Source organism: Harmonia axyridis, chromosome 7 (assembly GCF_914767665.1).
Source record: "Harmonia axyridis chromosome 7, icHarAxyr1.1, whole genome shotgun sequence".
NCBI lineage: Eukaryota > Metazoa > Arthropoda > Insecta > Coleoptera > Coccinellidae > Harmonia > Harmonia axyridis.
The window spans coordinates 4,350,286-4,363,564 of record NC_059507.1 but is presented as its reverse complement, the minus strand read 5'-3'; the positions used below and the strand labels follow the sequence as shown (position 1 = coordinate 4,363,564).

Genomic DNA, 13,279 nt, shown 5'->3' with positions numbered 1-13,279 from the left:
TTGCAACGCTTCAAGTGAGGTGGTTTTGACGTAAGAGACCAGCATGGCGGTGGAAGAGAGAAGGTTTTCGAAGATGCAGAAATGGAGGCATTACTTGATCAAGACTCGTGTCAAACGCAATAAGAATTGGCAGTATCATTGGGAGTGACGCAACAAGCCATTTTTAAATGCCTGAAAGTCATGGAAATGATTCAGAAACAAGGAAATTGGGTGCCATACGAGTTGAAGCCGAGAGATGTTGAACGGCGGTTTTTTGCACGTGAACAGCTGCTTGTGAGGCAAAGACGGAAGGGATTTCTGCATCGCATTTTGAGTGGAAACGAAAAATGGGTTCATTATGATAATACCAAGCCCAGGAAATCATGGGGATATCCCTATGCTTCCACATCGACGCGACGGCCAAACCGAATATTCTCGGTTTCAAGTTCATGCTCAGTATTTGGTGGGACCAGCCCGGCGTAGTGTATTATGAGTTGTTAAAACCGACTGAAACAATCATAAGCAAAAGCAATTGATGCGACAGTGGTCAAGACATACTTGGAAACGCCGAAATGGGAAGTCCTACCCACCTATCGTATTCTCCAGACGTTGCTCCCTCGCACTATCACTTGTTTCGATAAATGACACACGGCTTGGATTAGAAGCACTTCCGGTTTTATGAAGAAGTAAAAAATTGGATCGATTCGTGGATCGCTTCAAAAAACGACAAGTTTTTTCAACGCGGGATTCATACGCTGCCCGAAAGATGGGAGAAAGTCCTGGCCAGCGATAGACAATACTTAAAATCATAAATGTATAACCAGTTTTTCACAAAAAAAAAAAAAAAAACGGCGGTACGCCAATGTAGAAAATTTCAATTTTCATTCAAATTTCGAAAATGAAAGCAAATATCGAAAATAAGCCATCCATTTTTCTCTAACTCTAACACATAATTACACACTAAATATGATCCACCCTGTATCTACAAAACCTGCGATAAACGCAAAAATCACGGACCCAAATGAAGAAGATATCGAGATATCTCACTCGCTATCACAGCTATCTGCGATAGCAGAGAGTTTCCTTTCAGCATCCGATATGATGCCAGTCATCTCTTTCCATACCTTCACTTTAAGCCAAATTCCTTAACCTACAAACACCTGTTGGAATGCGGCTTCCAATTCTTTCGATTCTCAGGGCCGTCGCTACAGGCGAACTTCTGGATCCAGCTAAGGCCATCATCGTAAAATCACTACTCGAGCTCTTCGCGCTCGAAGTTGGTCGTATCGTATACGTACGTTCAACGTAAAGGAGTTGGAAGTGTTCATCTGAGTTTCGAGCAGTCATTTCCTCGAGATCGGGATTTTTATTACTGAAGTATAAAAGTTTAATGGGTACAAATTAGGTGGATCAATTTCGTGATTGTTAAATGGAGCGATATCGAATAAATGTCGTTTAGATAAGAGGACCTGTTTAATCCTGATCAGAGCACCAGGCTCCTGAATGTCCGAAAATATGGTTACCTTTTGATTTTAAATGTAAATAGTTAAATAATGGTTTCATGTCTGTATATTAATGAATATCAAATAAAATTCACGGCATTCAGAAAAATTTTTTCTTCAATTCTGGAAAAAGTAGCTCAACAAGTAGCTCAACGGCTAGAGTACGGACATGTAATTCGGAGGTTGCAAGTTCGAGCCCAGCTCGGGGAGGTACTTTTTTCAGAATTGAAAAATTGTCTGAAAGTTGTGAATTTAATTTAATAATGTAAATAATGTTTTTTGTAGACCTTAATGCCTTTAATGAGAGTATTCTGGTCAGTGCAAGTTCTCAAGTTATAGGAAGTTAAAAATAGACATTGCAATAAAAGCTACAATGCAATATTATCATAGCTTTTGAAACAGGGAACAATTTGAATTTATCGTTTATACTAATGAGTTACATGACTAGGAGGAAAACGTATCTGCTAATCTGTTTTGCTCAGAAAATGTTTTATAGTGTTCTATTCAAGAATGCTGTTATTATATTCTTTTGCTTTTAAAATTCCAATGATTGTACCACAGGAAATAATGCGAACAAAAAATATCTGAGTCAAAACATACTAAGATAGGTGTCCCACAAGGATCCATTATGGGTCCTCTTATTTATGTTGTTCACACAAATATACCTCTTCAAGTACGAATTTACGGTTATTATAATCAAAATGGCAGAAGTCAAAATCGAACTTGCATCAATAAAAAGCAAATGAACAATAACAAATTTCTTTCAACTTGCTATTACTGGAACGCACAAAAGCTCTTGACCGAACTTATGGATTTTTTTGCCCAACTTTCATGCAACAGGGAGAATTTAAAAAAATCAATATTGATTAAAAACTTTTCGCACAGTCGTTCCCTTCATTTCCTCATTTTCATATCTCTGTTGATTGAATTATCGGACGAAATGGGTTTCATATGATGCCAATAAAAAAAATAAATCATAATTGCAATTGCAACTTATGGCATTTTGAATGTATTTGACGTGTTCTATGCTTTTTTGTCATGATTGATCGGACTGGACAGAATGTTTGAATCCAAAATTGACAGAAATTAATCAGAGTATGAGTATTAATATCGGAGCAAAAAGCACCCATTGTCCAACAAATTTTAATTTCATGGTTTTTCGAGCGGAACCCGTTTAATTTTCGATATCGACCAATTTTAGCTTTCATGACGAAATATTGTCATCAAAATATCCCAATTCAACTCGTAAATTCGTTTTTAATATTTAGTATGTGGGTTCAGTTATACTAACTGACAAAGAAACTGCAACACCCAGAAGGAGCTGTTCAAATTATAATTTTTTTTTTGGTAATAATGTGTTTGTCTCGGCATTGATGCAATGAGATGGTCTATTTCTTCTTGAGGGATACTATCCCAAGCTACATGTACTTCAAGTCTAAGATCCGCCAAAGTCCGTGGGGGCTGGGGTAAATTTCCAAGCCTTCTACCCATGATGTCTCAAACATCAAAAAGATTCACATGGGTCGCTTCGAAAAAGTTTAAACTAACTCTGGCAACATAAGGTCGGGCATTGGATTCTCGAACCGGTTAAGGTAAGGGAGAACATATGGCTCCACTATTTCTTGAAGGTAACGCAGCGCTGTCATATTACCTCGAATAAAGACTAAAGGTGACCTACTTGCATACTACCATAACGCCTACTGTGTGATGTACATGACGCTCAACATCAAACTGAGGTTCACGTCTTTCTCCCCGACGTCATCTAATCCTTCGTCGGCCATCATGTGCACCCAAGGAAAATCGAGATTCATCAAAAAAGACGACCTGATGCCATTTCACATTCCAATGTTGACGTTCTCCGCACCACTGTAATTGTTGTCGGCGATGCTCAACCGTCAGAGGTAACACAAGATGGGGTCGATAATGCTGGAATCCAAAAGACTTGATCCGGCGGTAAACCGTTCAGACAGTTACAGAATGGCCTTGTTCTCCTAACCACTCATCAGCCAAAGATCGAGTTGTCGCAATTCAGTCTCTAATAGCCATAAATCTCAGACGTCGATCTAGAACTTCATTTGTGCCCCTTCGACGTCCGGTGCCTACTGTTCTTCGATTTTGGGCATTATCAAACCACGCTTGACAACATCTCATAACAGAAGTTGGCTTTCTGTTAGTACGATTAGCGATTTCTCGAAATGTCAACCCTGCCTCCCGGAGACCAATAATTCGACCTCTTTCAAATTCACTTAGCTGGCGATAAATTCCGCGTACACGTGCTCTAGGCATTTTAACAACAACTAAACATCGACTTTGGATATCCTCGAACAGCTGGTTTGTTGTGAAATTTGAAAAACTTGCAAAAAACGACCACAATATTTGAGTAAAAAAAATTGTTTATATGAAAAACGATTTTTTTCTCTAAACTTCAATCAGTTACTTTCTGCTATACTATCTTTGTTTTACCAATAAAAATGAAGATTTAATTTGCTCCTTCAGGGTGTTGCAGTTTCTTTGTCAGTAAGTATGTATTTCGATTTTCTGAATTTTTATTCGGATTTTATCTTGAATGTCGCTTTTAAATTGCCCAGGAAGGCTCCAAGTGAAAAAGAAAATAATATCATGTAAACTTCAAAAAAGTTTGTAGTATTTTGATTTATTTTGTTTAAATCCTGCCTGTTACGTATCCTGATTACCTACCTACTGAGTATATTTTATTAAAAAACTTTGGAATTATCATGCAATTTTCCTTGAGGTTATTGCTGCGTCTATCTCTCAAGTCTCTTCGTGGGATCATTCATCATGAGAATTGCAGGGTGTGAAAAGCATTCCCTTCCGTCTTGGTAACCTGCTGTTATTACACTATATCCATTCCAGGAGGATATTGTAATAGGTGTTATGATCCGAGTAATGAAACAGATTATCTCGCATGTCTTTGCGGACAAGGAAACAGCAGAAGATCCACAGATTCCGCGTCGCTGATTACGAAAGTCATCTGAAAATTACCGATATCCCTTTCGTCTATAATTGAAAGTACAATCATAACGTCTATCTAGTGCGATTACACCATACCTTATCCAGATAAGGGGAATAACTTCCGTTCCAAACATAATTTCCAGGCATTATCGATCATTACCGGTTAATTTATGTTTCTTAGCAAATTACTGTCTTCGTTTACCTAAGTTATGTAACTGAACTTTGAGGGTAAGGATCTAGCGGAATTCATTGAGTGTTTCGCACGTTTTGATGCAGATTCTTTGCGTGGAAAGAATATGCCGAGCAATGCAGCACTGATGTGAAGTACGTTGGTAACTTATCAATAATAATAATGATGGCTACCACTAGTGTGTCGACTTATTTCATTACTTAACTGAGTTGGATTCAAAACCAACTCGTCCTTCGAACTTATGATGTTTTGTGCTTGAAGAAGTAATTTAGTTGAGTCCTGAATGGACTAGTTTTCATTTTTTGGTTAAGGATTAATTCTAAAAATTTAACTAAAATGAAACAAAAATGTGGAAGAATCATTGAAATATCTCTAGAAATGAAAAAGTTATGGGACTTTGAAGTTGCGCTTGGAAGAATAATTTCATAGTACGTGTAAGTGCCGTGACGTCACACACTAGACGACTGGTATTCGCAGAGTGCTTACGAATTCATTGGTGTACAATCACTTGTGCCGTTCGTGTCGTGTTTTGTTCGTTACACGATGGCTGAAATAACTTACTATATACATACATATAAATTACTTTTTTCTCTTTTTACTTTTTACTCCTCACATAATAAACTCCTCACAGAATAAACCATTTTATTATTATTATTATTATTATATTATAAATATGTTTTGCCATTGATAGACTTCAACAGCCAGTACTCAACTACAAACTGTTTATGAAACGTTTTTTAAATAAATCATCGTTATAAGTTGAACCATGATGAAGCAAACTCAAAAGTTTAACTCCTTTTATTTCTGCACTGACATAAGATGGATTTGAATATATCTATTTTAGGCAAATTGTCACTTTGTCCTTTTACGAAGCCTACTTCCATTATGGTGACATAAAAACAAAACTCGAGTTAAAACTACACTGTACAACTACAAGCTAAGTATTTAAACGTAATTTATGGTGTAGCGATCACAGGCAAGAGCCGTGACGTCACAGACCAAATACGTTCCGCGTTAAAATACGTAAATTTAAATAATCTATTTCTCAGTCATTTATTGATGGATTTTCAAAATTTTTTCACTGATTCATCAGTTTTGCTCTATATTTTAATTCTGTCGTGTCAAATGTAGTATTATCAACATCACTAAACTAGTCTATTGAAAGGTAGACTCAGTGAAAGACATTCAATGATATTCTTCCTTCAGTGCCTGGTCTAGTGAAGATTGATGACAACCATGATACTTTTTGGGCGTTGTGATCCAACGTTTGGAGATTCATCCCTGTCCAGTCTCCTATATTTTTCATCCTGGATTGTTGTCTCCTTCTTGGCCTTCGTTTTCCCCTCTTTTTCGTTCTTAATGATCAACTGGAGCAATTGATACTGATTAACTTTCAACCAGTGACCGAAGTAGACCATTTTTCGCCTTTTCGTAGATGGTACTATCTCCCTATCTGCATCAACACTGTCTAGCACTTTCAACTCTTAAGCATTCCGAGATATACCAACATTTCAAATGCCTCGGTTCGCCTCAAAGTTTCCAAGTTGAGTGTCCAGGCTTCCATCTTATATAAAAAAACAGAGTACCAAGTATGCGTTACTTAGAAGTCTCCTCATTTGCTCAAATACTGATCAAGTATACTCTATTGTTGATCTTATTTCGATATCTGAGTCTAGACTATCAGTTATTCAGCATTACAAGTACCTGGTTTTGTTTAGTTGTTGTATTCATTTGCCCTCTAGAAACACGTTTGCTGTAATATTGTTGGTCCTCGATATTTCCATGCCTTTGTCTTTTCTAGATTGATTGATATGCCGTATTCTCGTCATCTCTCCCAGACAACATCTATTATCTTTTGTAAGGATTCCTCACTGTCTGTAAATATGACCGTGTTATCAGCATGCCTTATGTTGGTTAGTATCACCATACCAATCTCAATAACCTCTTCGATGTCTTTCAGTGCTTCCTCGAAAATTTCTTGAGAGGATATATTGAGGAGGATTGGTGATTAATGACGACTTTAGCTCATCTCTGAATATCAACTTTCTCCGACATAGATTTCAGATGTTGTTGATTTCGTTATTGTCTGAACGATTTTTCCTCAGACATTTTGATAGTTTTGTATGTTGCACTTTATCGAATACTTCTTCTTAAGCAATGAAGTATTTATACACATACTTTTCTTTGCAGCAAAATATTGAGACTACCCAATGTTTACTTATCATACTTAACACAATGAGAGGCCTGAGCCTTACAAGTAAGAACACAGTCTTAAAAATTCTACTTTAAACGTCAGCACAGTCATCTTCAAGAGTGATACATGTACTCCAATGTTCCTCTTACTGCTGAATAACTTTTCTGTAGAAAGAGTGATATTTGCTTTCATCTGAGTCAAATTTTTTTTTTACTGGAGCATTTATTTGCAGTCTACAAAAAGGCCAGTATTCACTGGTCAAGCAGTTTGAAGTATAATTCGTACGTTTTGACCATGATTTTCATCTATTTGTAAGATCACCTAATCTTTCTAATCATTTTTAGATTTTATGCAGAATTAAGTTTTTCGTCTCCACAGAATAGTGAAATAATTAGTTGAAGTTTTCATCACTTCGATAGACTCTCATTTTCATGAGCTGCTTCCAGCTACCTACAACTATTTTGATTACACAAAACAAGGTAATTGGCAGTTACAGCTACAAGAACCAAACGATTTCTGCTGCCTTATTGTATTCAAGTCAATTAGTTTGTCGGGACAACACACAGATGTATGAATACACAGCAAAAACGTTTCTAAGAAAATAATTAATAGAAGTGTAAATTCTTACGAAACCTCGTGAGATTCGTGATAGATACCTCCATACATAATGGTGGTGAATTAAACTATACTCCGATGTGCGTTATATTACATAGTTACATATTATGTAATTTAGGATGGGATTTATTGTTCTCCCGAGTGAAAACGATTTGGTCTTCAAGCCTGCGGAATAAATTCTTTTATGTCAAATTTATAACAGTTGGGATATAGCTTTCTCTATAATAACGTGGTCATAAAGAATGATTCTCTCTGTGCTATTGATGCTATCGAAGAATTGAAACTGTATAGTCTCCAATTAAATGTTTAGATTGAAGTGGTCGAAGATTCAGGGAGGGATTCTTCAAGAGTGAAGGTTTGGTAGTTTTGAGAGAAGCTCATGGAAATTCATATCGAAATATGTAACTGAAGAGGGGAGAAGACGAAATTAAACTCTCGATTACCTTGTATAAAATTTATGAACGAGAGAATGCACTTTTAAATTGTCATTTGATGTTCACCTGAGTAGCCTCTTTGCGTGGTAGGAGTATGTACAGTTGCATGTGACTCACCCTGTATATAAAATAGAATATCAATTTCTAGCTCCTGCAAAGTTTTGTTTTATCAGCGTTGCCAGACTATTAAAAATTAAGCAGAAAATGTAAAAAAAGAGAAGTGCAGACGTGAAGTCGGTAGTTTTTGAGTGCTCACTCATTTATATGCCAATTGCATCCTTAGAACTATTTATATGCAGAAGTTTCTCCAATAAGAGGTTTTATTTTGAATAGCCAGCTATCTAGGTAGCTGTCACTTTTGAAGCTGACATTTTTCTACATTTTACAATGAAAGAACTCCAATGTAACGATACATGCTTCAACATCAACAACACATTAAAATTGTTGATATTTACTCAAAAAATGATGAAAATTTTGCAATCGCAGTTCGAGAAAGGAAAGCACTTTTGGGTTGTAGTGAAGCACGTTCTCATCCAGGAATAGTGGAATTGGTAGAGCAATTTCAGCTGTTGGAACAATTTAGTGATATGAAGAATCTAAACCGTGTGTTGCTCAAGAACAACTAAGAATATTGTTTCTCTAATTCTGTGGTTATTGTCCACATCTTGTAGAACAAAATTGTGCGAGAATATATCAGAAACGCACAGTTTTCATGGTTATATTTTATTATTCTATGTTGGCACTCCGAACTTTTCGTTACGGCTTTATCTGTCAATTCATCAATTTGCCTTAAAGAAATCAGTTCTGCCAACCAACATTTTTCAATGCAAAAATCACTAAAATATTTTTATGGAAATATTTTATTAATTTCAATGAAAATGCGATGAATTAGAGAAAATAAAGTATAATACTCGTACAGAAGGCTCATTCTACCACTCGTTCATTCCAAAACTCGCCACTTCGTGGCTCGTTTTTGAATTTTGAACTCGTGGAAGAATATCAATGCCTTCTGCACTTGTATTATAAATAACTATTCTATAGCCCTTAGTAATGAACATAGATAGAGGGAGCATATGTCATTTTCAGTAAGCAAATTTTATCCCCAACATGAACTATCAAATTTGACATGAAGCTCGCGGAAATGAAAGCATATCAGTAATACGATATCTCACTCAATTCGCGAGTTTCTCCACAAAGAACGCACTTCTAAAGTCCCATAGTGAATCAACGTTGTATATCAACTCAAAATATATTGAAATAAATACCTAAATATATCAGAAATTCAGAAAACAAACTTCAAGTGCGCCAAACAACCTGAAACAACCGATGACACTAGAAGAGTAAAAGTTGCCAAACCTTGGATTTCAGAAGATGGAGACCATTTGGGTGATATCGTTTTCCATCGTTAATGGCATATCTTCCTGTTTTAATGAAATAAATTGATTTCTCTTTGAAAATAATCACTTTTTCAGTATCAAAATGAAATCTTTTATTGGAAAATCCATTACATATACCCAAGAATGCAATTGGGGCAAGAATAAACGAGCACTCCAAAACTATGGACTTCACATTAATTATCTACTCATTTTCACTTCATATCTTATTGTTCTCTTAGGAGAATCGGATAGATATATAAATGACCCCATCCTAGATCTCGTGAGACATGACTCGACTAAAACCAAATGGAATTAATCTAATTTATGAGTCGAAACCCCCAAGGGGTAGTCCTCATCCAAAATTAATTAATTCCAACCGGCATCAAGGAAATATTCGTCAGCACGCCTCTGTGGTACCTGGGGCACTGCGCACGAACAAAGTAAAGGAATCGTGTACCACCGGTCGTACCTGACCACTCCGTTCGACGTTCTACCTGTAACTACTCCCCACCTCTCCCAACGCGCAGGTTGCTCACGGCGGTACCAACAGTTTGAACGAAAGTATCGAAGGCAACGGTTTTCGCCGACCTACGCCGGAAAAACCGCCTGAACCATCGGTTTTCCAGGCCGGAAAAGTGCGGAAAGTGCGCCCTTTTGGCATTGTGCAAGCACCCCAGTGCAGTGCGAGTGAGAAACCAGGTGAAAAAGTGGCCAGTTCGGATACAACACCTTCGATCGATAGAGCACAGCTTGGGAGGCTAGGATTAATGAATGCAAAAGTTTGGTAGTACTCCGTTGGGAATCTGAACCATTGCTCTTCAGGTGAGTACTCGAAAATTAGTGTTCCAAATACCGGTAATGCGTCGAATGTGCCACATTCACGTAGAAGTATGACGCGTAACGGTTTTTTCGATTTGAATTGAACGTTCTGGTTGGCGGCCTGAAGGTGGTGTTGGTACTGCTAGGGTGCAGTTGGTCTATCAAACGATCTCAAGCAAGGATAACCTTTCCCTTTTGTAGAAGATTCACCAGTAGGTTCCTTGATCGAATGTCACTTTGACCAAGTGAACTGAGCATATGCTAGGATGGATATATCCGAGAAGTGAAATCGTCATAGTTATTAAATCATAACTGTACCCATTTCTCTATTCAGTTCGATGGTTTACTAACTCTCTCAGTTTGCATCAGCATATGGTGAGAAGAGTACGTGTCAAAATCTTGTGGTACCAAAACTTGCCATTTGCAAGGTACTTCCTTCTCAGGAAAGTACTCAGTCAAAAATTTCACAGAATTGAGTATAAGACATATTTTATCGATTGATATGAGTTCGAGGAATGAATTTGCCTAAACTATCTGTATTTCCAAGTACGATCTACAGTAAATTTAGTTGGTATAAGGCTACAAAAGTTTTTGGTGTCAGAATAACTTCCGTTATTGTTTTATTCCACGATATAAATGATTATAAAGGTCAAATGAATCTACTTGATGAAGGCAATCTAATAAAATATCAAAATTAGCACAATATTGTACCAAAGCCTTCACCATCTGATATTTCTCTTGGATAATTTCTTTTTTGTCTAGGAATACAATTCCAACAGACAAAATATAAGAAACAACCAAGAGAAAAGTGACTTATCCAAAACTTGCCATTTGTGAGGACCTTCCTTCCCAGAAAACTCATAAGCAGTCAAAAATATGAAAGAATAGACCACAAGACATATTTTTCTCGATTGATATGAATTTGTAGCATGAATTTGCCCAAACTATCTGGATTTCCAAGGACGATGTAAAGTAAATTCAGTTCGTACTAGGCCACAAAGGCTTTTGGTGTCAGAATAACTTCCGTTATCTTTTTTTTACACAAAATAAATGATTATAAAGGTCGAATGAATCAAATAAAATATCAAAATTATGACAATAATTTAATAATGTGCCAAAACCTTCACTATCTGATATTTCTTTTTGATATATACTTTTTTGTCCAGAAATTCCAACAGACCAAATATTAAAACCAACCAAGATAAAAGTGAATTATCCAAAACTTGCCATTTGCAAAGACCTTCCTCCTCAGAAAACTTATAAACAATCAAAAATATCAAAGAATAGACCACAAGACACATTTTTCTCGATTGATATGAATTTGTAGCATGAATTTGCCCAAACTATCTGGATTTCCAAGGACGATGTAAAGTAAATTCAGTTCGTACTAGGCCACAAAGGCTTTTGGTGTCAGAATAACTTCCGTTATCTTTTTTTTACACAAAATAAATGATTATAAAGGTCGAATGAATCAAATAAAATATCAAAATTATGACAATAATTTAATAATGTGCCAAAACCTTCACTATCTGATATTTCTTTTTGATATATACTTTTTTGTCCAGAAATTCCAACAGACCAAATATTAAAACCAACCAAGATAAAAGTGAATTATCCAAAACTTGCCATTTGCAAAGACCTTCCTCCTCAGAAAACTTATAAACAATCAAAAATATCAAAGAATAGACCACAAGACACATTTTTCTCGATTGATATGAATTTGAAGCATGAATTTGCCTAAACTATCTGGATTTCCAAAGGATGATGTAGATTAAATTTAGTTGGTATAAGGCTACAGAAGTTTTTGGTGTCACAATAACTTCCGTTATCATTTTAATCCACAAAATAAATGATTATAAAGGTCAAATTAGTCTACTTGATAGAGGTAATCTAATAAAAATGAAAATCATGGCTATATTGAGCCAAAACCTCATAACTTCCTGATATTTCTTTCGAAATATACTTTTTTGTCTAGAAATACAAATCCATCCGACAAAATATTGAAACCAACCTAGAGAAAAAGTACATCATTGAAAACCATAGGTACAATTGTGTAAAAGATTAATAAATCAAATAAATAAATTAACCTAAAGACGTTTCTAAATACGTGAGGCTTTGAAATATTATTGTCATAATTTTGTTATTTTAAATAAATGATAGCTGAAAATGGAAATGAGCTTAGGGCAATGTTTTTAATACGCATTCCCCAAACAGGGCTGAATCATTTCGTTGTCATGTCTATATTTTCAAAATTTTGAGCTGGAAGATAATTCTCAAGAGCTGAGGTTCAACCGAGGGTTCAACTCACTGAACAATTTCAAACTTTCTGCAAAACTTCGGGATGGTTGCTTCATTAGAACCAAAAAAAATAGTAGAATACCGAAAAAACATCATATTTCAGTGACAATAGCTCCGACCATTTTTTTTTCACTTTCGAATTTCAAAATTCAAAAAACCTGATACCCAGAGTTCGTTGTGCCGTCATTATAAAATTGTGAATTCACATTGACGTTCAGAGTCAACACTTCTTTATTTATCCAACATGCGGTGAGATGAGACAGAATGGCAACTTAAAGGTGGTTATTCACATATAATCGAGCTCATCATTTTCGGATACAGTCACCTGTTCTTTTACCTTCTACGTCTACCTGTTTGTAACGGAAGCAGACGGCATGTGAGGGATCAACAAAATACACAAGAAATTATTGCCTTTGTCATAACTCCATCCTGAATAAATTAAAACAAAATATCAATATGAAGCTACAGAATAATATCGAAAATTTTTATATTAGAAGTTTGTGTTTCGAATTTTGTGGCAAATCTGTTCATTCTTTCATAACTTGTAGAAGAAAATTGTTTGGGAATATTTCCATTTCACACATATTTCATGGTTATATTTCATTGTTATGAAGGGTGTTTTTTTTCGAGGTATATAACTTTAAGTTGGCATTGCTGTTCGAGATGGCGACCGATTCAACAGCTGTCAAAAGATTTATTCTCAGTTTGGTTTGGCAATTCATCATGAATAGACTCACGCCTGAACAACACTTGCAAATAGTGCAAAATGAGATTGCCGTTGTTCCCGATTTCCATAAGCGAATTTTGTTTAGCGATGAAGCGCACTTCTGGTTGAATGGCTACGTCAACAAACAAAACTACCACATTTGGAGTGAAGCTAATCCTCAAGTGTATGTCGA

General features: G+C 36.0%; 1 protein-coding gene across 4 annotated transcripts in view; it reads left to right on the top strand.

Annotated features, from left to right (window-relative positions):
* LOC123685490 (apoptosis-stimulating of p53 protein 1) overlaps window positions 1-13,279 on the top strand; it is a 262,820-nt gene that overhangs the window by 81,497 nt on the left and 168,044 nt on the right. Inside the window, exon 1 of one of the 4 annotated variants that reach the window (XM_045625206.1) lies at window positions 9,794-10,085. The exons of the other annotated variants lie outside the window; for them this stretch is intronic. The gene's annotated coding sequence lies outside the window, so the exon portion shown is untranslated. Of the gene's footprint in view, window positions 1-9,793; window positions 10,086-13,279 lie in introns of those variants that run through there. 4 annotated transcript variants of the gene reach the window in all.